This window comes from Engystomops pustulosus, chromosome 9 (assembly GCF_040894005.1).
Source record: "Engystomops pustulosus chromosome 9, aEngPut4.maternal, whole genome shotgun sequence".
NCBI lineage: Eukaryota > Metazoa > Chordata > Amphibia > Anura > Leptodactylidae > Engystomops > Engystomops pustulosus.
In genome coordinates, this window is record NC_092419.1 from 62,689,753 (window position 1) to 62,710,441 (window position 20,689).

The 20,689-nt window shown below is 44.8% G+C and overlaps 46 pseudogenes; all 46 read left to right on the plus strand.

Moving 5' to 3' along the window:
- The first annotated feature begins 56 nt into the window (after positions 1 to 56).
- Positions 57 to 175, plus strand: LOC140091695 (5S ribosomal RNA; annotated as a pseudogene).
- A 645-nt stretch (positions 176 to 820) lies between these two features.
- On the plus strand, positions 821 to 939 carry LOC140095087 (5S ribosomal RNA; annotated as a pseudogene).
- A 70-nt stretch (positions 940 to 1,009) lies between these two features.
- Positions 1,010 to 1,128, plus strand: LOC140093443 (5S ribosomal RNA; annotated as a pseudogene).
- Positions 1,129 to 1,197: 69 nt separating this feature from the next.
- On the plus strand, positions 1,198 to 1,316 carry LOC140095334 (5S ribosomal RNA; annotated as a pseudogene).
- Positions 1,317 to 1,575: 259 nt separating this feature from the next.
- LOC140078389 (5S ribosomal RNA) lies at positions 1,576 to 1,694 on the plus strand (annotated as a pseudogene).
- Positions 1,695 to 1,763: 69 nt separating this feature from the next.
- On the plus strand, positions 1,764 to 1,882 carry LOC140086593 (5S ribosomal RNA; annotated as a pseudogene).
- Positions 1,883 to 1,951: 69 nt separating this feature from the next.
- On the plus strand, positions 1,952 to 2,070 carry LOC140078390 (5S ribosomal RNA; annotated as a pseudogene).
- An 816-nt stretch (positions 2,071 to 2,886) lies between these two features.
- LOC140095994 (5S ribosomal RNA) lies at positions 2,887 to 3,005 on the plus strand (annotated as a pseudogene).
- Positions 3,006 to 3,641: 636 nt separating this feature from the next.
- LOC140092455 (5S ribosomal RNA) lies at positions 3,642 to 3,760 on the plus strand (annotated as a pseudogene).
- A 447-nt stretch (positions 3,761 to 4,207) lies between these two features.
- LOC140093893 (5S ribosomal RNA) lies at positions 4,208 to 4,326 on the plus strand (annotated as a pseudogene).
- A 70-nt stretch (positions 4,327 to 4,396) lies between these two features.
- On the plus strand, positions 4,397 to 4,515 carry LOC140097142 (5S ribosomal RNA; annotated as a pseudogene).
- Positions 4,516 to 4,584: 69 nt separating this feature from the next.
- Positions 4,585 to 4,703, plus strand: LOC140096086 (5S ribosomal RNA; annotated as a pseudogene).
- A 69-nt stretch (positions 4,704 to 4,772) lies between these two features.
- On the plus strand, positions 4,773 to 4,891 carry LOC140098261 (5S ribosomal RNA; annotated as a pseudogene).
- A 259-nt stretch (positions 4,892 to 5,150) lies between these two features.
- LOC140092755 (5S ribosomal RNA) lies at positions 5,151 to 5,269 on the plus strand (annotated as a pseudogene).
- A 70-nt stretch (positions 5,270 to 5,339) lies between these two features.
- On the plus strand, positions 5,340 to 5,458 carry LOC140096068 (5S ribosomal RNA; annotated as a pseudogene).
- Positions 5,459 to 5,528: 70 nt separating this feature from the next.
- LOC140095473 (5S ribosomal RNA) lies at positions 5,529 to 5,647 on the plus strand (annotated as a pseudogene).
- A 448-nt stretch (positions 5,648 to 6,095) lies between these two features.
- LOC140094736 (5S ribosomal RNA) lies at positions 6,096 to 6,214 on the plus strand (annotated as a pseudogene).
- A 70-nt stretch (positions 6,215 to 6,284) lies between these two features.
- Positions 6,285 to 6,403, plus strand: LOC140097143 (5S ribosomal RNA; annotated as a pseudogene).
- A 70-nt stretch (positions 6,404 to 6,473) lies between these two features.
- LOC140090888 (5S ribosomal RNA) lies at positions 6,474 to 6,592 on the plus strand (annotated as a pseudogene).
- A 448-nt stretch (positions 6,593 to 7,040) lies between these two features.
- LOC140079032 (5S ribosomal RNA) lies at positions 7,041 to 7,159 on the plus strand (annotated as a pseudogene).
- A 259-nt stretch (positions 7,160 to 7,418) lies between these two features.
- LOC140098210 (5S ribosomal RNA) lies at positions 7,419 to 7,537 on the plus strand (annotated as a pseudogene).
- Positions 7,538 to 7,607: 70 nt separating this feature from the next.
- Positions 7,608 to 7,726, plus strand: LOC140096069 (5S ribosomal RNA; annotated as a pseudogene).
- A 70-nt stretch (positions 7,727 to 7,796) lies between these two features.
- LOC140095474 (5S ribosomal RNA) lies at positions 7,797 to 7,915 on the plus strand (annotated as a pseudogene).
- Positions 7,916 to 8,363: 448 nt separating this feature from the next.
- On the plus strand, positions 8,364 to 8,482 carry LOC140093195 (5S ribosomal RNA; annotated as a pseudogene).
- Positions 8,483 to 8,551: 69 nt separating this feature from the next.
- LOC140079033 (5S ribosomal RNA) lies at positions 8,552 to 8,670 on the plus strand (annotated as a pseudogene).
- A 259-nt stretch (positions 8,671 to 8,929) lies between these two features.
- On the plus strand, positions 8,930 to 9,048 carry LOC140088819 (5S ribosomal RNA; annotated as a pseudogene).
- A 259-nt stretch (positions 9,049 to 9,307) lies between these two features.
- Positions 9,308 to 9,426, plus strand: LOC140087724 (5S ribosomal RNA; annotated as a pseudogene).
- A 1,013-nt stretch (positions 9,427 to 10,439) lies between these two features.
- On the plus strand, positions 10,440 to 10,558 carry LOC140087518 (5S ribosomal RNA; annotated as a pseudogene).
- Positions 10,559 to 10,628: 70 nt separating this feature from the next.
- LOC140082184 (5S ribosomal RNA) lies at positions 10,629 to 10,747 on the plus strand (annotated as a pseudogene).
- A 1,014-nt stretch (positions 10,748 to 11,761) lies between these two features.
- On the plus strand, positions 11,762 to 11,880 carry LOC140088820 (5S ribosomal RNA; annotated as a pseudogene).
- Positions 11,881 to 11,950: 70 nt separating this feature from the next.
- LOC140095873 (5S ribosomal RNA) lies at positions 11,951 to 12,069 on the plus strand (annotated as a pseudogene).
- A 70-nt stretch (positions 12,070 to 12,139) lies between these two features.
- On the plus strand, positions 12,140 to 12,258 carry LOC140079034 (5S ribosomal RNA; annotated as a pseudogene).
- Positions 12,259 to 12,899: 641 nt separating this feature from the next.
- LOC140090901 (5S ribosomal RNA) lies at positions 12,900 to 13,018 on the plus strand (annotated as a pseudogene).
- Positions 13,019 to 14,033: 1,015 nt separating this feature from the next.
- Positions 14,034 to 14,152, plus strand: LOC140094574 (5S ribosomal RNA; annotated as a pseudogene).
- A 70-nt stretch (positions 14,153 to 14,222) lies between these two features.
- On the plus strand, positions 14,223 to 14,341 carry LOC140082175 (5S ribosomal RNA; annotated as a pseudogene).
- A 1,014-nt stretch (positions 14,342 to 15,355) lies between these two features.
- On the plus strand, positions 15,356 to 15,474 carry LOC140087519 (5S ribosomal RNA; annotated as a pseudogene).
- Positions 15,475 to 15,733: 259 nt separating this feature from the next.
- On the plus strand, positions 15,734 to 15,852 carry LOC140085370 (5S ribosomal RNA; annotated as a pseudogene).
- Positions 15,853 to 16,677: 825 nt separating this feature from the next.
- On the plus strand, positions 16,678 to 16,796 carry LOC140098810 (5S ribosomal RNA; annotated as a pseudogene).
- Positions 16,797 to 16,866: 70 nt separating this feature from the next.
- Positions 16,867 to 16,985, plus strand: LOC140079035 (5S ribosomal RNA; annotated as a pseudogene).
- A 259-nt stretch (positions 16,986 to 17,244) lies between these two features.
- On the plus strand, positions 17,245 to 17,363 carry LOC140088821 (5S ribosomal RNA; annotated as a pseudogene).
- Positions 17,364 to 17,622: 259 nt separating this feature from the next.
- LOC140090913 (5S ribosomal RNA) lies at positions 17,623 to 17,741 on the plus strand (annotated as a pseudogene).
- A 70-nt stretch (positions 17,742 to 17,811) lies between these two features.
- LOC140090925 (5S ribosomal RNA) lies at positions 17,812 to 17,930 on the plus strand (annotated as a pseudogene).
- Positions 17,931 to 18,378: 448 nt separating this feature from the next.
- Positions 18,379 to 18,497, plus strand: LOC140094576 (5S ribosomal RNA; annotated as a pseudogene).
- A 70-nt stretch (positions 18,498 to 18,567) lies between these two features.
- On the plus strand, positions 18,568 to 18,686 carry LOC140082177 (5S ribosomal RNA; annotated as a pseudogene).
- A 1,014-nt stretch (positions 18,687 to 19,700) lies between these two features.
- On the plus strand, positions 19,701 to 19,819 carry LOC140087521 (5S ribosomal RNA; annotated as a pseudogene).
- Positions 19,820 to 20,078: 259 nt separating this feature from the next.
- LOC140085372 (5S ribosomal RNA) lies at positions 20,079 to 20,197 on the plus strand (annotated as a pseudogene).
- The last annotated feature ends 492 nt before the right edge of the window (positions 20,198 to 20,689 follow it).

Genomic DNA, 20,689 nt, shown 5'->3' on the forward strand with positions numbered 1-20,689 from the left:
AATTGTGTTAGTTTCTATATGAGATAGTAAAAGAAGGTTCAAATTGAACAACTGCTGTCAATGGCCATTCTAAGCTGAATGTGCCTGCTCTCGTCAGATTGCAGCAGCAATGCAGCTTAAGGCTTGGCAAGTACCAGCATGGGAGACTGGCTGGGAATCCCAAGTTCCGTTGACCTTTTTTAACCTGAAAATTGTGTTAGTTTCTCTATGAGATAGTAAAAGAAGGTTCAAATTGAAGAGCTGCTGTCAACAGCCATTCTAAGCTGAATCTGCGTGCTCTTGTCAGATCGCAGCAGCGATGCAGGTTAAGGCTCGGCAAGTACCAGCATGGGAGACTGGCTGGGAATCCCAAGTTCTGTTGACCTTTTTGAACTTGAAATTTGTTTTAGTTTCTCTATGAGATAGTAAAAGAAGGTTCAATTTGAAATGCTGCTGTCAAAGGCCATTCTAAGCTGAATGTGCCTCCTCTCGTCAGATCGCAGCAGCAATGCAGCAATGCAGCTTAAGGCTTGGCAAGTACCAGCATGGGAGACTGGCTGGGAATCCCAAGTTCCGTTGACCTTTTTGAACCTGAAAATTGTGTTAGTTTCTCTATGAGATAGTAAAAGAAGGTTCAAATTGAACAGCTGCTGTCAACGGCCATTCTAAGCTGAATGTGCGTGCTCTTGTCAGATCGCAGCAGCGATGCAGCTTAAGGCTTGGCAAGTACCAGCATGGGAGACTGGCTGGGAATCCCAAGTTCTGGTGACTTTTTTACACCTGAAAATTGTGTTAGTTTCTCTATGAGATAGTAGAAGAAGGTTCAAATTGAAAAACTGCTGTCAACGGCCATTCTAAGCTGAATGTGCCTGCTCTCGTTAGATCGCAGCAGCAATGCAGCTTAAGGCTTGGCAAGTACCAGCATGGGAGACTGGCTGGGAATCCCAAGTTCTGGTGACCTTTTTGAACCTGAAAATTGTGTTAGTTTCTCTATGAGATAGTAAAAGAAGGTTCAAATTGAACAGCTGCTGTCAACGGCCATTCTAAGCTGAATTTGCCTGCTCTCGTCAGATCGCAGCAGCAATGCAACTTAAGGCTTGGCAAGTACCAGCATGGGAGACTGGCTGGGAATTCCAAGTTCCGTTGACCTTTTTGAACCTGAAAATGTGTTAGTTTCTCTATGAGATAGTAAAAGAAGGTTCAAATTGAACAGCTGCTGTCAACGGCCGTTCTAAGCTGAATGTGCCTGCTCTCGTCAGATCGCAGCAGCAATGCATCTTAAGGCTTGGCAAGTACCAGCATGGGAGACTGGCTGGGAATCCCAAGTTCCGTTGACCTTTTTGAACCTGAAATTTGAGATTGTTTCTCTATGAGATAGTAAAAGAAGGTTCAAATTGAACAGCTGCTGTCAACGGCCATTCTAAGCTGAATGTGCCTGCTCTCGTCAGATTGCAGCAGCAATGCAGCTTAAGGCTTGGCAAGTACCAGCATGGGAGACTGAGTAGGAATCCCAAGATCCGTTGACCTTTTTGAACCTGAAAATTGAGTTATTTTCTCTATGAGATAGTAAAAGAAGGTTCAAATTGAACAGCTGCTGTCAACGGCCATTCTAAGCTGAATGTGCCTGCTCTCGTCAGATCGCAGCAGCAATGCAGCTTAAGGCTTGGCAAGTACCAGCATGGGAGACTGGCTGGGAATTCCAAGTTCTGTTGACCTTTTTGAACCTGAAAATGTGTTAGTTTCTCTATGAGATAGTAAAAGAAGGTTCAAATTGAACAGCTGCTGTCAACGGCCATTCTAAGCTGAATGTGCCTGCTCTCGTGAGATCGCAGCAGCAATGCAGCTTAAGGCTTGGCAAGTACCAGCATGGGAGACTGGCTGGGAATCCCAAGTTCTGTTGACCTTTTTGAACCTGAAAATGTGTTAGTTTCTCTATGAGATAGTAAAAAAAGGTTCAAATTGAACAGCTGCTGTCAACGGCCATTCTAAGCTGAATGTGCCTGCTCTCGTCAGATCGCAGCAGCAATGCAGCTTAAGGCTTGGCAAGTACCAGCATGGGAGACTGGCTGGGAATTCCAAGTTCTGTTGACCTTTTTGAACCTGAAAATGTGTTAGTTTCTCTATGAGATAGTAAAAGAAGGTTCAAATTGAACAGCTGCTTTCAACGGCCATTCTAAGCTGAATGTGCCTGCTCTTGTCAGATCGCAGCAGCTTAAGGCTTGGCAAGTACCAGCATGGGAGACTGGCTGGGAATCCCAAGTTCTGTTGACCTTTTTGAACCTGAAAATGTGTTAGTTTCTCTATGAGATAGTAAAAAAAGGTTCAAATTGAACAGCTGCTGTCAACGGCCATTCTAAGCTGAATGTGCGTGCTCTTGTCAGATCGCAGCAGCGATGCAGCTTAAGGCTTGGCAAGTACCAGCATGGGAGACTGGCTTGGAATCCCAAGTTCTGGAGACCTTTTTGAACCTGAAAATTGTGTTAGTTTCTATATGAGATAGTAAAAGAAGGTTCAAATTGAACAACTGCTGTCAATGGCCGTTCTAAGCTGAATGTGCGTGCTCTCGTCAGATCGCAGCAGCAATGCAGCTTAAGGCTTGGCAAGTACCAGCATGGGAGACTGGCTGGGAATCCAAAGTTCTGTTGACCTTTTTGAACTTGAAAATTGTTTTAGTTTCTCTATGAGATAGTAAAAGAAGGTTCAATTTGAAATGCTGCTGTCAACGGCCATTCTAAGCTGAATGTGCCTCCTCTCGTCAGATCGCAGCAGCAATGCAGCTTAAGGCTTGGCAAGTACCAGCATGGGAGACTGGCTGGGAATCCCAAGTTCCTTTGACCTTTTTGAACCTGAAAATTGTGTTAGTTTCTCTATGAGATAGTAAAAGAAGGTTCAAATTGAACAGCTGCTTTCAACGGCCATTCTAAGCTGAATGTGCCTGCTCTTGTCAGATCGCAGCAGCAATGCAGCTTAAGGCTTGGCAAGTACCAGCATGGGAGACTGGCTGGGAATCCCAAGTTCTGTTGACCTTTTTGAACCTGAAAATGTGTTAGTTACTCTATGAGATAGTAAAAGAAGATTCAAATTGAACAGCTGCTGTCAAAGGCCATTCTAAGCTGAATGTGCGTGCTCTTGTCAGATCGCAGCAGCGATGCAGCTTAAGGCTCAGCAAGTACCAGCATGGGAGACTGGCTGGGAATCCCAAGTTCTGTTGACCTTTTTGAACTTGAAAATTGTTTTAGTTTCTCTATGAGATAGTAAAAGAAGGTTCAATTTGAAATGCTGCTGTCATCGGCCATTCTAAGCTGAATGTGCGTGCTCTTGTCAGATCGCAGCAGCGATGCAGCTTAAGGCTTGGCAAGTACCAGCATGGGAGACTGGCTGGGAATCCCAAGTTCTGGTGACTTTTTTGAACCTGAAAATTGTGTTAGTTTCTCTATGAGATAGTAGAAGAAGGTTCAAATTGAACAGCTGCTGTCAACGGCCATTCTAAGCTGAATGTGCCTGCTCTCGTCAGATTGCAGCAGCAATGCAGCTTAAGGCTTGTCAAGTACCAGCATGGGAGACTGGGTAGGAATCCCAAGATCCGTTGACCTTTTTGAACCTGAAAATTGAGTTATTTTCTCTATGAGATAGTAAAAGAAGGTTCAAATTGAACGGCTGCTGTCAATGGCCATTCTAAGCTGAATGTGCCTGCTCTCGTCAGATCACAGCAGCAATGCAGCTTAAGGCTTGGCAAGTACCAGCATGGGAGACTGGCTGGGAATCCCAAGTTCCGTTGACCTTTTTGAACCTGAAAATTGTGTTAGTTTCTCTATGAGATAGTAAAAGAAGGTTCAAATTGAACAGCTGCTTTCAACGGCCATTCTAAGCTGAATGTGCCTGCTCTTGTCAGATCGCAGCAGCAATGCAGCTTAAGGCTTGGCAAGTACCAGCATGGGAGACGGGCTGGGAATCCCAAGTTCTGTTGACCTTTTTGAACCTGAAAATGTGTTAGTTACTCTATGAGATAGTAAAAGAAGATTCAAATTGAACAGCTGCTGTCAAAGGCCATTCGAAGCTGAATGTGCGTGCTCTTGTCAGATCGCAGCAGCGATGCAGCTTAAGGCTTGGCAAGTACCAGCATGGGAGACTGGCTTGGAATCCCAAGTTCCGTTGACCTTTTTTAACCTGAAAATTGTGTTAGTTTCTCTATGAGATAGCAAAAGAAGGTTCAAATTGAACAGCTGCTGTCAACGGCCATTCTAAGCTGAATGTGCCTACTCTCGTCAGATCGCAGCAGCAATGCAGCTTAAGGCTTGGCAAGTACCAGCATGGGAGACTGGCTGGGAATCCCAAGTTCTGTTGACCTTTTTGAACCTGAAAATTGTGTTAGTTTCTCTATGAGATAGTAAAAGAAGGTTCAAATTGAACAGCTGCTGTCAACGGCCATTCTAAGCTGAATGTGCGTGCTCTTGTCAGATCGCAGCAGCGATGCAGCTTAAGGCTTGGCAAGTACCAGCATGGGAGACTGGCTGGGAATCCCAAGTTCTGTTGACCTTTTTACCTTGAAAATTGTTTTAGTTTCTCTATGAGATAGTAAAAGAAGGTTCAATTTGAAATGCTGCTGTCAACGGCCATTCTAAGCTGAATGTGCCTGCTCTCGTCAGAGCGCAGCAGCAATGCAGCTTAAGGCTTGGCAAGTACCAGCATGGGAGACTGGCTGGGAATCCAAAGTTCTGTTGACCTTTTTAACCTGAAAATTGTGTTAGTTTCTCTATGAGATAGTAAAAGAAGGTTCAAATTGAACAGCTGCTGTCAACGGCCATTCTAAGCTGAATTTGCCTGCTCTCGTCAGATCGCAGCAGCAATGCAACTTAAGGCTTGGCAAGTACCAGCATTGGAGACTGGCTGGGAATTCCAAGTTCTGTTGACCTTTTTGAACCTGAAAATTGTGTTAGTTTCTCTATGAGATAGTAAAAGAAGGTTCAAATTGAACAGCTGCTGTCAACGGCCATTCTAAGCTGAATTTGCCTGCTCTCGTCAGATCGCAGCAGCAATGCAACTTAAGGCTTGGCAAGTACCAGCATGGGAGACTGGCTGGGAATTCCAAGTTCCTTTGACCTTTTTGAACCTGAAAATTGTGATAGTTTCTCTATGAGATAGTAAAAGAAGGTTCAAATTGAACAGCTGCTGTCAACGGCCATTCTAAGCTGAATGTGCCTGCTCTCGTCAGATCGCAGCAGCAATGCAGCTTAAGGCTTGGCAAGTACCAGCATGGGAGACTTGGTAGGAATCCCAAGATCCGTTGACCTTTTTGAACCTGAAAATTGAGTTATTTTCTCTATGAGATAGTAAAAGAAGGTTCAAATTGAACAGCTGCTGTCAGCGGCCATTCTTAGCTGAATGTGCCTGCTCTCGTCAGATCACAGCAGCAATGCAGCTTAAGGCTTGGCAAGTACCAGCATGGGAGACTGGCTGGGAATCCCAAGTTCTGTTGACCTTTTTGAACTTGAAAATTGTTTTAGTTTCTCTATGAGATAGTAAAAGAAGCTTCAATTTGAAATGCAGCTGTCAACGGCCATTCTAAGCTGAATGTGCCTGCTCTTGTCAGATCGCAGCAGCAATGCAGGTTAAGGCTTGGCAAGTACCAGCATGGGAGACTGGCTGGGAATCCCAAGTTCCGTTGACCTTTTTGAACCTGAAAATTGTGTTAGTTTCACTATGAGATAGTAAAAGAAGGTTCAAATTGAACAGCTGCTGTCAACGGCCATTCTAAGCTGAATGTGCGTGCTCTTGTCAGATCGCAGCAGCGATGCAGCTTAAGGCTTGGCAAGTACCAGCATGGGAGACTGGCTGGGAATCCCAAGTTCTGGTGACTTTTTTGAACCTGAAAATTGTGTTAGTTTCTCTATGAGATAGTAGAAGAAGGTTCAAATTGAACAACTGCTGTCAACGGCCATTCTAAGCTGAATGTGTGTGCTCTTGTCAGATCGCAGCAGCGATGCAGCTTAAGGCTTGGCAAGTACCAGCATGGGAGACTGGCTGGGAATCCAAAGTTCTGTTGACCTTTTTTAACCTGAAAATTGTGTTAGTTTCTCTATGAGATAGTAAAAGAAGGTTCAAATTGAACAGCTGCTGTCAACGGCCATTCTAAGCTGAATTTGCCTGCTCTCGTCAGATCGCAGCAGCAATGCAACTTAAGGCTTGGCAAGTACCAGCATGGGAGACTGGCTGGGAATTCCAAGTTCTGTTGACCTTTTTGAACCTGAAAATTGTGTTAGTTTCTCTATGAGATAGTAAAAGAAGGTTCAAATTGAACAGCTGCTGTCAACGGCCATTCTAAGCTGAATGTGCGTGCTCTTGTCAGATCGCAGCAGCGATGCAGCTTAAGGCTTGGCAAGTACCAGCATGGGAGACTGGCTGGGAATCCCAAGTTCTGTTGACCTTTTTAACCTTGAAAATTGTTTTAGTTTCTCTATGAGATAGTAAAAGAAGGTTCAATTTGAAATGCTGCTGTCAACGGCCATTCTAAGCTGAATGTGCCTGCTCTCGTCAGATCGCAGCAGCAATGCAGCTTAAGGCTTGGCAAGTACCAGCATGGGAGACTGGCTGGGAATCCCAAGTTCCGTTGACCTTTTTGAACCTGAAAATTGTTTTAGTTTCTCTATGAGATAGTAAAAGAAGGTTCAAATTGAACAGCTGCTGTCAACGGCCATTCTAAGCTGAATGTGCATGCTCTTGTCAGATCGCAGCAGCAATGCAGCTTAAGGCTTGGCAAGTACCAGCATGGGAGACTGGCTGGGAATCCCAAGTTCTGGTGACTTTTTTGAACCTGAAAATTGTGTTAGTTTCTCTATGAGATAGTAGAAGAAGGTTCAAATTGAACAACTGCTGTCAACGGCCATTCTAAGCTGAATGTGTGTGCTCTTGTCAGATCGCAGCAGCGATGCAGCTTAAGGCTTGGCAAGTACCAGCATGGGAGACTGGCTGGGAATCCCAAGTTCCGTTGACCTTTTTGAACCTGAAAATTGTGTTAGTTTCTCTATGAGATAGCAAAAGAAGGTTCAAATTGAACAGCTGCTGTCAACGGCCATTCTAAGCTGAATGTGCCTGCTCTCGTCAGATCGCAGCAGCAATGCAGCTTAAGGCTTGGCAAGTACCAGCATGGGAGACTGGCTGGGAATCCCAAGTTCTGTTGACCTTTTTTAACCTGAAAATTGTGTTAGTTTCTCTATGAGATAGTAAAAGAAGGTTCAAATTGAACAGCTGCTGTCAACGGCCATTCTAAGCTGATTTTGCCTGCTCTCGTCAGATCGCAGCAGCAATGCAACTTAAGGCTTGGCAAGTACCAGCATGGGAGACTGGCTGGGAATTCCAAGTTCCTTTGACCTTTTTGAACCTGAAAATTGTGATAGTTTCTCTATGAGATAGTAAAAGAAGGTTCAAATTGAACAGCTGCTGTCAACGGCCATTCTAAGCTGAATGTGCCTGCTCTCGTCAGATCGCAGCAGCAATGCAGCTTAAGGCTTGGCAAGTACCAGCATGGGAGACTTGGTAAGAATCCCAAGATCCGTTGACCTTTTTGAACCTGAAAATTGAGTTATTTTCTCTATGAGATAGTAAAAGAAGGTTCAAATTGAACAGCTGCTGTCAGCGGCCATTCTTAGCTGAATGTGCCTGCTCTCGTCAGATCACAGCAGCAATGCAGCTTAAGGCTTGGCAAGTACCAGCATGGGAGACTGGCTGGGAATCCCAAGTTCTGTTGACCTTTTTGAACTTGAAAATTGTTTTAGTTTCTCTATGAGATAGTAAAAGAAGCTTCAATTTGAAATGCAGCTGTCAACGGCCATTCTAAGCTGAATGTGCCTGCTCTTGTCAGATCGCAGCAGCAATGCAGGTTAAGGCTTGGCAAGTACCAGCATGGGAGACTGGCTGGGAATCCCAAGTTCCGTTGACCTTTTTGAACCTGAAAATTGTGTTAGTTTCTCTATGAGATAGTAAAAGAAGGTTCAAATTGAACAGCTGCTGTCAACGGCCATTCTAAGCTGAATGTGCGTGCTCTTGTCAGATCGCAGCAGCGATGCAGCTTAAGGCTTGGCAAGTACCAGCATGGGAGACTGGCTGGGAATCCCAAGTTCTGGTGACTTTTTTGAACCTGAAAATTGTGTTAGTTTCTATATGAGATAGTAGAAGAAGGTTCAAATTGAACAACTGCTGTCAACGGCCATTCTAAGCTGAATGTGTGTGCTCTTGTCAGATCGCAGCAGCGATGCAGCTTAAGGCTTGGCAAGTACCAGCATGGGAGACTGGCTGGGAATCCCAAGTTCTGTTGACCTTTTTGAACCTGAAAATTGTGTTAGTTTCTCTATGAGATAGCAAAAGAAGGTTCAAATTGAACAGCTGCTGTCAACGGCCATTCTAAGCTGAATGTGCCTGCTCTCATCAGATCGCAGCAGCAATGCAGCTTAAGGCTTGGCAAGAACCAGCATGGGAGACTGGCTGGGAATCCCAAGTTCCGTTGACCTTTTTGAACCTGAAAATGTGTTAGTTTCTCTATGAGATAGTAAAAGAAGGTTCAAATCGAACAGCTGCTGTCAACGGCCATTCTAAGCTGAATGTGCCTGCTCTCGTCAGATCGCAGCAGCAATGCAGCTTAAGGCTTGGCAAGTACCAGCATGGGAGACTGGCTGGGAATCCCAAGTTCTGTTGACCTTTTTGAACCTGAAAATTGTGTTAGTTTCTCTATGAAATAGTAAAAGAAGGTTCAAATTGAACAGCTCCTGTCAACGGCCATTCTAAGCTGAATGTGCGTGCTCTTGTCACATCGCAGCAGCGATGCAGCTTAAGGCTTGGCAAGTTCCAGCATGGGAGACTGGCTGGGAATCCCAAGTTCTGTTGACGTTTTTGAACTTGAAAATTGTTTTAGTTTCTCTATGAGATAGTAAAAGAAGGTTCAATTTGAAATGCTGCTGTCAACGGCCATTCTAAGCTGAATGTGCCTGCTCTTGTCAGATCGCAGCAGCAATGCAGCTTAAGGCTTGGCAAGTACCAGCATGGGAGACTGGCTGGGAATCCCAAGTTCCGTTGACCTTTTTGAACCTGAAAATTGTGTTAGTTTCTCTATGAGATAGTAAAAGAAGGTTCAAATTGAACAGCTGCTGTCAACGGCCATTCTAAGCTGAATGTGCGTGCTCTTGTCAGATCGCAGCAGCGATGCAGCTTAAGGCTTGGCAAGTACCAGCATGGGAGACTCGCTGGGAATCCCAAGTTCTGGTGACTTTTTTGAACCTGAAAATTGTGTTAGTTTCTCTATGAGATAGTAAAAGAAGGTTCAAATTGAACAGCTGCTGTCAACGGCCATTCTAAGCTGAATGTGCCTGCTCTCGTCAGATCGCAGCAGCAATGCAGCTTAAGGCTTGGCAAGTACCAGCATGGGAGACTGGCTGGGAATCCCATGTTCTGTTGACCTTTTTTAACCTGAAAATGTGTTAGTTTCTCTATGAGATAGTAAAAGAAGGTTCAAATTGAACAGCTGCTGTCAACGGCCATTCTAAGCTCAATGTGCGTGCTTTTGTTAGATCGCAGCAGCGATGCAGCTTAAGGCTTGGCAAGTACCAGCATGGGAGACTGGCTTGGAATCCCAAGTTCTGGTGACCTTTTTGAACCTGAAAATTGTGTAAGTTTCTCTATGAGATAGCAAAAGAAGGTTCAAATTGAACAGCTGCTGTCAACGGCCATTCTAAGCTGAATGTGCCTGCTCTTGTCAGATTGCAGCAGCAATGCAGCTTAAGGCTTGGCAAGTACCAGCATGGGAGACTGGCTTGGAATCCCAAGTTCTGGTGACCTTTTTGAACCTGAAAATTGTGTTAGTTTCTATATAAGATAGTAGAAGAAGGTTCAAATTGAACAACTGCTGTCAATGGCCATTCTAAGCTGAATGTGCCTGCTCTCGCCAGATCGCAGCAGCAATGCAGCATAAGGCTTGGCAAGTACCAGCATGGGAGACTGGCTGGAAATCCCAAGTTCCGTTGCTCTTTTTGAACCTGAAAATTGTGTTAGTTTCTCTATGAGATAGTAAAAGAAGGTTCAAATTGAACAGCTGCTGTCAACGGCCATTCTAAGCTGAATGTGCGCACTCTTGTGAGATCGCAGCAGCGATGCAGCTTAAGGCTTGGCAAGTACCAGCATGGGAGACTGGCTTGGAATCCCAAGTTCTGGTGACATTTTTGAACCTGAAAATTGTGTAAGTTTCTCTATGAGATAGCAAAAGAAGGTTCAAATTGAACAGCTGCTGTCAACGGCCATTCTAAGCTGAATGTGCTGCTCTTGTCACATCGCAGCAGCGATGCAGCTTAAGGCTTGGCAAGTTCCAGCATGGGAGACTGGCTGGGAATCCCAAGTTCTGTTGATGTTTTTGAACTTGAAAATTGTTTTAGTTTCTCTATGAGATAGTAAAAGAAGGTTCAATTTGAAATGCTGCTGTCAACGGCCATTCTAAGCTGAATGTGCCTGCTCTTGTCAGATCGCAGCAGCAATGCAGCTTAAGGCTTGGCAAGTACCAGCATGGGAGACTGACTGGGAATCCCAAGTTCCGTTGACCTTTTTGAACCTGAAAATTGTGTTAGTTTCTCTATGAGATAGTAAAAGAAGGTTCAAATTGAACAGCTGCTGTCAACGGCCATTCTAAGCTGAATGTGCCTGCTCTCGTCAGATCGCAGCAGCAATGCAGCTTAAGGCTTGGCAAGTACCTGCATGGGAGACTGGCTGGGAATCCCAAGTTCTGTTGACCTTTTTGAACCTGAAAATGTGTTAGTTTCTCTATGAGATAGTAAAAGAAGGTTCAAATTGAACAGCTGCTGTCAACGGCCATTCTAAGCTCAATGTGCGTGCTTTTGTTAGATCGCAGCAGCGATGCAGCTTAAGGCTTGGCAAGTACCAGCATGGGAGACTGGCTTGGAATCCCAAGTTCTGGTGACCTTTTTGAACCTGAAAATTGTGTTAGTTTCTATATAAGATAGTAGAAGAAGGTTCAAATTGAACAACTGCTGTCAATGGCCATTCTAAGCTGAATGTGCCTGCTCTCGCCAGATCGCAGCAGCAATGCAGCATAAGGCTTGGCAAGTACCAGCATGGGAGACTGGCTGGGAATCCCAAGTTCCGTTGCCCTTTTTGAACCTGAAAATTGTGTTAGTTTCTCTATGAGATAGTAAAAGAAGGTTCAAATTGAACAGCTGCTGTCAACGGCCATTCTAAGCTGAATGTGCGTGCTCTTGTGAGATCGCAGCAGCGATGCAGCTTAAGGCTTGGCAAGTACCAGCATGGGAGACTGGCTTGGAATCCCAAGTTCTGGTGACCTTTTTGAACCTGAAAATTGTGTAAGTTTCTCTATGAGATAGCAAAAGAAGGTTCAAATTGAACAGCTGCTGTCAACGGCCATTCTAAGCTGAATGTGTGTGCTCTTGTCAGATTGCAGCAGCGATGCAGCTTAAGGCTTGGCAAGTACCAGCATGGGAGACTGACTTGGAATCCCAAGTTCTGGTGACCTTTTTGAACCTGAAAATTGTGTTAGTTTCTATATAAGATAGTAGAAGAAGGTTCAAATTGAACAACTGCTGTCAATGGCCATTCTAAGCTGAATGTGCCTGCTCTTGCCAGATCGCAGCAGCAATGCAGCTTAAGGCTTGGCAAGTTCCAGCATGGGAGACTGGCTGGGAATCCCAAGTTCCGTTGACCTTTTTGAACTTGAAAATTGTTTTAGTTTCTCTATGAGATAGTAAAAGAAGGTTCAATTTGAAATGCTGCTGTCAACGGCCATTCTAAGCTGAATGTGCCTGCTCTTGTCAGATCGCAGCAGCAATGCAGCTTAAGGCTTGGCAAGTACCAGCATGGGAGACTGGCTGGGAATCCCAAGTTCCGTTGACCTTTTTGAACCTGAAAATTGTGTTAGTTTCTCTATGAGATAGTAAAAGAAGGTTCAAATTGAACAGCTGCTGTCAACGGCCATTCTAAGCTGAATGTGCGTGCTCTTGTCAGATCGCAGCAGCGATGCAGCTTAAGGCTTGGCAAGTACCAGCATGGGAGACTGGCTGGGAATCCCAAGTTCCGTTGACCTTTTTGAACCTGAAAATTGTGTTAGTTTCTCTATGAGATAGCAAAAGAAGGTTCAAATTGAACAGCTGCTGTCAACGGCCATTCTAAGCTGAATGTGCCTGCTCTCGTCAGATCGCAGCAGCAATGCAGCTTAAGGCTTGGCAAGTACCAGCATGGGAGACTGGCTGGGAATCCCAAGTTCTGTTGACCTTTTTGAACCTGAAAATTGTGTTAGTTTCTCTATGAGATAGTAAAAGAAGGTTCAAATTGAACAGCTGCTGTCAACGGCCATTCTAAGCTGAATGTGCGTGCTCTTGTCAGATCGCATCGCAGCAGCGATGCAGCTTAAGGCTTGGCAAGTTCCAGCTTGGGAGACTGGCTGGGAATCCCAAGTTCTGTTGACCTTTTTGAACTTGAAAATTGTTTTAGTTTCTCTATGAGATAGTAAAAGAAGGTTCAATTTGAAATGCTGCTGTCAACAGCCATTCTAAGCTGAATGTGCCTGCTCTTGTCAGATCGCAGCAGCAATGCAGATTAAGGCTTGGCAAGTACCAGCATGGGAGACTGGCTGGGAATCCCAAGTTCTGGTGACCTTTTTGAACCTGAAAATTGTGTTAGTTTCTATATGAGATAGTAGAAGAAGGTTCAAATTGAACAACTGCTGTCAACGGCCATTCTAAGCTGAATGTGTGTGCTCTTGTCAGATCGCAGCAGCGATGCAGCTTAAGGCTTGGCAAGTACCAGCATGGGAGACTGGCTGGGAATCCCAAGTTCTGTTGACCTTTTTGAACCTGAAAATGTGTTAGTTTCTCTATGAGATAGTAAAAGAAGGTTCAAATTGAACAGCTGCTGTCAACGGCCATTCTAAGCTGAATGTGCCTGCTCTCGTCAGATCGCAGCAGCAATGCAGCTTAAGGCTTGGCAAGTACCAGCATGGGAGACTGGCTGGGAATCCCAAGTTCCGTTGACCTTTTTGAACCTGAAAATTGTGTTATTTTCTCTATGAGATAGTAAAAGTAGGTTCAAATTGAACAGCTGCTGTCAACGGCCATTCTAAGCTGAATGTGTGTGCTCTTGTCAGATCGCAGCAGCGATGCAGCTTAAGGCTTGGCAAGTACCAGCATGGGAGACTGGCTGGGAATCCCAAGTTCTGGTGACTTTTTTGAACCTGAAAATTGTGTTAGTTTCTCTATGAGATAGTAGAAGAAGGTTCAAATTGAACAACTGCTGTCAACGGCCATTCTAAGCTGAATGTGTGTGCTCTTGTCAGATCGCAGCAGCGATGCAGCTTAAGGCTTGGCAAGTACCAGCATGGGAGACTGGCTGGGAATCCCAAGTTCTGTTGACCTTTTTGAACCTGAAAATTGTGTTAGTTTCTCTATGAGATAGTAAAAGAAGGTTCAAATTGAACAGCTGCTGTCAATGACCATTCTAAGCTGAATGTGCCTGCTCTCGTCAGATCACAGCAGCAATGCAGCCTAAGGCTTGGCAAGTACCAGCATGGGAGACTGGCTGGGAATCCCAAGTTCCGTTGACCTTTTTGAACCTGAAAATTGTGTTAGTTTCTGTATGAGATAGTAAAAGAAGGTTCAAATTGAAAAGCTGCTTTCAACGGCAATTCTAAGCTGAATGTGCGTGCTCTTGTCAGATCGCAGCAGCGATGCAGCTTAAGGCTTGGCAAGTACCAGCATGGGAGACTGGCTGGGAATCCCAAGTTCTGGTGACCTTTTTGAACCTGAAAATTGTGTTAGTTTCTCTATGAGATAGTAGAAGAAGGTTCAAATTGAACAGCTGCTGTCAACGGCCATTCTAACCTGAATGTGTGTGCTCTTGTCAGATCGCAGCAGCGATGCAGCTTAAGGCTTGGCAAGTACCAGCATGGGAGACTGGCTGGGAATCCCAAGTTCTGGTGACTTTTTTGAACCTGAAAATTGTGTTAGTTTCTCTATGAGATAGTTAAAGAAGGTTCAAATTGAACAGCTGCTGTCAACGGCAATTCTAAGCTGAATGTGCCTGCTCTCGTCAGATTGCAGCAGCAATGCAGCTTAAGGCTTGGCAAGTACTAGCATGGGAGACTGGCTGGGAATCCCAAGTTCCGTTGACATTTTTGAACCTGAAAATTGTGTTAGTTTCTCTATGAGATAGTAAAAGAAGGTTCAAATTGAACAGCTGCTGTCAACGGCCATTCTAAGCTGAATGTGCCTGCTCTCGTCAGATCGCAGCAGCAATGCAGCTTAAGGCTTGGCAAGTACCAGCGTGGGAGACTGGCTGGGAATCCCAAGTTCTGTTGACCTTTTTGAACCTGAAAATGTGTTAGTTTCTCTATGAGATTGTAAAAGAAGGTTCAAATTGAACAGCTGCTGTCAACGGCCATTCTAAGCTGAATGTGCGTGCTCTTGTCAGATCGCAGCAGCGATGCAGCTTAAGGCTTGGCAAGTACCAGCATGGGAGACTGGCTTGGAATCCCAAGTTCTGGTGACCTTTTTGAACCTGAAAATTGTGTTAGTTTCTCTATGAGATAGCAAAAGAAGGTTCAAATTGAACAGCTGCTGTCAACGGCCATTCTAAGCTGAATGTGCCTGCTCTTGTCAGATTGCAGCAGCAATGCAGCTTAAGGTTTGGCAAGTACCAGCATGGGAGACTGGCTTGGAATCCCAAGTTCTGGTGACCTTTTTGAACCTGAAAATTGTGTTAGTTTCTATATAAGATAGTAGAAGAAGGTTCAAATTGAACAACTGCTGTCAATGGCCATTCTAAGCTGAATGTGCCTGCTCTCGCCAGATCGCAGCAGCAATGCAGCATAAGGCTTGGCAAGTACCAGCATGGGAGACTGGCTGGAAATCCCAAGTTCCGTTGCTCTTTTTGAACCTGAAAATTGTGTTAGTTTCTCTATGAGATAGTAAAAGAAGGTTCAAATTGAACAGCTGCTGTCAACGGCCATTCTAAGCTGAATGTGCGTGCTATTGTGAGATCGCAGCAGCGATGCAGCTTAAGGCTTGGCAAGTACCAGCATGGGAGACTGGCTTGGAATCCCAAGTTCTGGTGACCTTTTTGAACCTGAAAATTGTGTAAGTTTCTCTATGAGATAGCAAAAGAAGGTTCAAATTAAACAGCTGCTGTCAACGGCCATTCTAAGCTGAATGTGCGTGCTCTTGTCACATCGCAGCAGCGATGCAGCTTAAGGCTTGGCAAGTTCCAGCATGGGAGACTGGCTGGGAATCCCAAGTTCTGTTGACGTTTTTGAACTTGAATATTGTTTTAGTTTCTCTATGAGATAGTAAAAGAAGGTTCAATTTGAAATGCTGCTGTCAACGGCCATTCTAAGCTGAATGTGCCTGCTCTTGTCAGATCGCAGCAGCAATGCAGCTTAAGGCTTGGCAAGTACCAGCATGGGAGACTGACTGGGAATCCCAAGTTCCGTTGACCTTTTTGAACCTGAAAATTGTGTTAGTTTCTCTATGAGATAGTAAAAGAAGGTTCAAATTGAACAGCTGCTGTCAACGGCCATTCTAAGCTGAATGTGCGTGCTCTTGTCAGATCGCAGCAGCGATGCAGCTTAAGGCTTGGCAAGTACCAGCATGGGAGACTCGCTGGGAATCCCAAGTTCTGGTGACTTTTTTGAACCTGAAAATTGTGTTAGTTTCTGTATGAGATAGTAAAAGAAGGTTCAAATTGAACAGCTGCTGTCAATGGCCATTCTAAGCTGAATGTGCCTGCTCTCGTCAGATCGCAGCAGCAATGCAGCTTAAGGCTTGGCAAGTACCTGCATGGGAGACTGGCTGGGAATCCCAAGTTCTGTTGACCTTTTTGAACCTGAAAATGTGTTAGTTTCTCTATGAGATAGTAAAAGAAGGTTCAAATTGAACAGCTGCTGTCAACGGCCATTCTAAGCTCAATGTGCGTGCTTTTGTTAGATCGCAGCAGCGATGCAGCTTAAGGCTTGGCAAGTACCAGCATGGGAGACTGGCTTGGAATCCCAAGTTCTGGTGACCTTTTTGAACCTGAAAATTGTGTTAGTTTCTATATAAGATAGTAGAAGAAGGTTCAAATTGAACAACTGCTGTCAATGGCCATTCTAAGCTGAATGTGCCTGCTCTCGCCAGATCGCAGCAGCAATGTAGCATAAGGCTTGGCAAGTACCAGCATGGGAGACTGGCTGGGAATCCCAAGTTCCGTTGCCCTTTTTGAACCTGAAAATTGTGTTAGTTTCTCTATGAGATAGTAAAAGAAGGTTCAAATTGAACAGCTGCTGTCAACGGCCATTCTAAGCTGAATGTGCGTGCTCTTGTGAGATCGCAGCAGCGATGCAGCTTAAGGCTTGGCAAGTACCAGCATGGGAGACTGGCTTGGAATCCCAAGTTCTGGTGACCTTTTTGAACCTGAAAATTGTGTAAGTTTCTCTATGAGATAGCAAAAGAAGGTTCAAATTGAACAGCTGCTGTCAACGGCCATTCTAAGCTGAATGTGCCTGCTCTTGTCAGATTGCAGCAGCAATGCAGCTTAAGGCTTGGCAAGTACCAGCATGGGAGACTGACTTGGAATCCCAAGTTCTGGTGACCTTTTTGAACCTGAAAATTGTGTTAGTTTCTATATAAGATAGTAGAAGAAGGTTCAAATTGAACAACTGCTGTCAATGGCCATTCTAAGCTGAATGTGCCTGCTCTTGCCAGATCGCAGCAGCAATGCAGCTTAAGGCTTGGCAAGTACCAGCATGGGAGACTGGCTGGGAATCCCAAGTTCCGTTGACCTTTTTGAACCTGAAAATTGTGTTAGTTTCTCTATGAGATAGTAAAAGAAGGTTCAAATTGAACAGCTGCTGTCAACGGCCATTCTAAGCTGAATGTGCCTGCTCTCGTCAGATCGCAGCAGCAATGCAGCTTAAGGCTTGGCAAGTACCAGCATGGGAGACTGGCTGGGAATCCCAAGTTCTGTTGACCTTTTTGAACCTGAAAATTGTGTTAGTTTCTCTATGAAATATTAAAAGAAGGTTCAAATTGAACAGCTCCTGTCAACGGCCATTCTAAGCTGAATGTGCGTGCTCTTGTCACATCGCAGCAGCGATGCAGCTTAAGGCTTGGCAAGTTCCAGCATGGGAGACTGGCTGGGAATCCCAAGTTCTGTTGATGTTTTTGAACTTCAAAATTGTTTTAGTTTCTCTATGAGTTAGTAAAAGAAGGTTCAATTTGAAATGCTGCTGTCAACGGCCATTCTAAGCTGAATGTGCCTGCTCTTGTCAGATCGCAGCAGCAATGCAGCTTAAGGCTTGGCAAGTACCAGCATGGGAGACTGGCTGGGAATCCCAAGTTCCGTTGACCTTTTTGAACCTGAAAATTGTGTTAGTTTCTCTATGAGATAGTAAAAGAAGGTTCAAATTGAACAGCTGCTGTCAGCGGCCATTCTAAGCTGAATGTGCGTGCTCTTGTCAGATCGCAGCAGCGATGCAGCTTAAGGCTTGGCAAGTACCAGCATGGGAGACTCGCTGGGAATCCCAAGTTCTGGTGACTTTTTTGAACCTGAAAATTGTGTTAGTTTCTCTATGAGATAGTAAAAGAAGGTTCAAATTGAACAGCTGCTGTCAACGGCCATTCTAAGCTGAATGTGCCTGCTCTCGTCAGATCGCAGCAGCAATGCAGCTTAAGGCTTGGCAAGTACCAGCATGGGAGACTGGCTGGGAATCCCAAGTTCCGTTGACCTTTTTGAACCTGAAAATTGTGTTAGTTTCTCTATGAGAAAGTAAAAGAAGGTTCAAATTGAACAGCTGCTGTCAACGGCCATTCTAAGCTGAATGTGCCTGCTCTCGTCAGATCGCAGCAGCAATGCAGCTTAAGGCTTGGCAAGTACCAGCATGGGAGACTGGCTGGGAATCCCAAGTTCCGTTGACCTTTTTGAACCTGAAAATTGTGTTAGTTTCTGTATGAGATAGTAAAAGAAGGTTCAAATTGAAAAGCTGCTTTCAACGGCAATTCTAAGCTGAATGTGCGTGCTCTTGTCAGATCGCAGCAGCGATGCAGCTTAAGGCTTGGCAAGTACCAGCATGGGAGACTCGCTGGGAATCCCAAGTTCTGGTGACCTTTTTGAACCTGAAAATTGTGTTAGTTTCTCTATGAGATAGTAGAAGAAGGTTCAAATTGAACAGCTGCTGTCAACGGCCATTCTAACCTGAATGTGTGTGCTCTTGTCAGATCGCAGCAGCGATGCAGCTTAAGGCTTGGCAAGTACCAGCATGGGAGACTGGCTGGGAATCCCAAGTTCTGGTGACTTTTTTGAACCTGAAAATTGTGTTAGTTTCTCTATGAGATAGTTAAAGAAGGTTCAAATTGAACAGCTGCTGTCAACGGCAATTCTAAGCTGAATGTGCCTGCTCTCGTCAGATTGCAGCAGCAATGCAGCTTAAGGCTTGGCAAGTACTAGCATGGGAGACTGGCTGGGAATCCCAAGTTCCGTTGACATTTTTGAACCTGAAAATTGTGTTAGTTTCTCTATGAGATAGTAAAAGAAGGTTCAAATTGAACAGCTGCTGTCAACGGCCATTCTAAGCTGAATGTGCCTGCTCTCGTCAGATCGCAGCAGCAATGCAGCTTAAGGCTTGGCAAGTACCAGCGTGGGAGACTGGCTGGGAATCCCAAGTTCTGTTGACCTTTTTGAACCTGAAAATGTGTTAGTTTCTCTATGAGATTGTAAAAGAAGGTTCAAATTGAACAGCTGCTGTCAACGGCCATTCTAAGCTGAATGTGCGTGCTCTTGTCAGATCGCAGCAGCGATGCAGCTTAAGGCTTGGCAAGTACCAGCATGGGAGACTGGCTTGGAATCCCAAGTTCTGGTGACCTTTTTGAACCTGAAAATTGTGTTAGTTTCTCTATGAGATAGCAAAAGAAGGTTCAAATTGAACAGCTGCTGTCAACGGCCATTCTAAGCTGAATGTGCCTGCTCTTGTCAGATTGCAGCAGCAATGCAGCTTAAGGTTTGGCAAGTACCAGCATGGGAGACTGGCTTGGAATCCCAAGTTCTGGTGACCTTTTTGAACCTGAAAATTGTGTTAGTTTCTATATAAGATAGTAGAAGAAGGTTCAAATTGAACAACTGCTGTCAATGGCCATTCTAAGCTGAATGTGCCTGCTCTCGCCAGATCGCAGCAGCAATGCAGCATAAGGCTTGGCAAGTACCAGCATGGGAGACTGGCTGGAAATCCCAAGTTCCGTTGCTCTTTTTGAACCTGAAAATTGTGTTAGTTTCTCTATGAGATAGTAAAAGAAGGTTCAAATTGAACAGCTGCTGTCAACGGCCATTCTAAGCTGAATGTGCGTGCTATTGTGAGATCGCAGCAGCGATGCAGCTTAAGGCTTGGCAAGTACCAGCATGGGAGACTGGCTTGGAATCCCAAGTTCTGGTGACCTTTTTGAACCTGAAAATTGTGTAAGTTTCTCTATGAGATAGCAAAAGAAGGTTCAAATTAAACAGCTGCTGTCAACGGCCATTCTAAGCTGAATGTGCGTGCTCTTGTCACATCGCAGCAGCGATGCAGCTTAAGGCTTGGCAAGTTCCAGCATGGGAGACTGGCTGGGAATCCCAAGTTCTGTTGACGTTTTTGAACTTGAATATTGTTTTAGTTTCTCTATGAGATAGTAAAAGAAGGTTCAATTTGAAATGCTGCTGTCAACGGCCATTCTAAGCTGAATGTGCCTGCTCTTGTCAGATCGCAGCAGCAATGCAGCTTAAGGCTTGGCAAGTACCAGCATGGGAGACTGACTGGGAATCCCAAGTTCCGTTGACCTTTTTGAACCTGAAAATTGTGTTAGTTTCTCTATGAGATAGTAAAAGAAGGTTCAAATTGAACAGCTGCTGTCAACGGCCATTCTAAGCTGAATGTGCGTGCTCTTGTCAGATCGCAGCAGCGATGCAGCTTAAGGCTTGGCAAGTACCAGCATGGGAGACTCGCTGGGAATCCCAAGTTCTGGTGACTTTTTTGAACCTGAAAATTGTGTTAGTTTCTGTATGAGATAGTAAAAGAAGGTTCAAATTGAACAGCTGCTGTCAATGGCCATTCTAAGCTGAATGTGCCTGCTCTCGTCAGATCGCAGCAGCAATGCAGCTTAAGGCTTGGCAAGTACCTGCATGGGAGACTGGCTGGGAATCCCAAGTTCTGTTGACCTTTTTGAACCTGAAAATGTGTTAGTTTCTCTATGAGATAGTAAAAGAAGGTTCAAATTGAACAGCTGCTGTCAACGGCCATTCTAAGCTCAATGTGCGTGCTTTTGTTAGATCGCAGCAGCGATGCAGCTTAAGGCTTGGCAAGTACCAGCATGGGAGACTGGCTTGGAATCCCAAGTTCTGGTGACCTTTTTGAACCTGAAAATTGTGTTAGTTTCTATATAAGATAGTAGAAGAAGGTTCAAATTGAACAACTGCTGTCAATGGCCATTCTAAGCTGAATGTGCCTGCTCTCGCCAGATCGCAGCAGCAATGTAGCATAAGGCTTGGCAAGTACCAGCATGGGAGACTGGCTGGGAATCCCAAGTTCCGTTGCCCTTTTTGAACCTGAAAATTGTGTTAGTTTCTCTATGAGATAGTAAAAGAAGGTTCAAATTGAACAGCTGCTGTCAACGGCCATTCTAAGCTGAATGTGCGTGCTCTTGTGAGATCG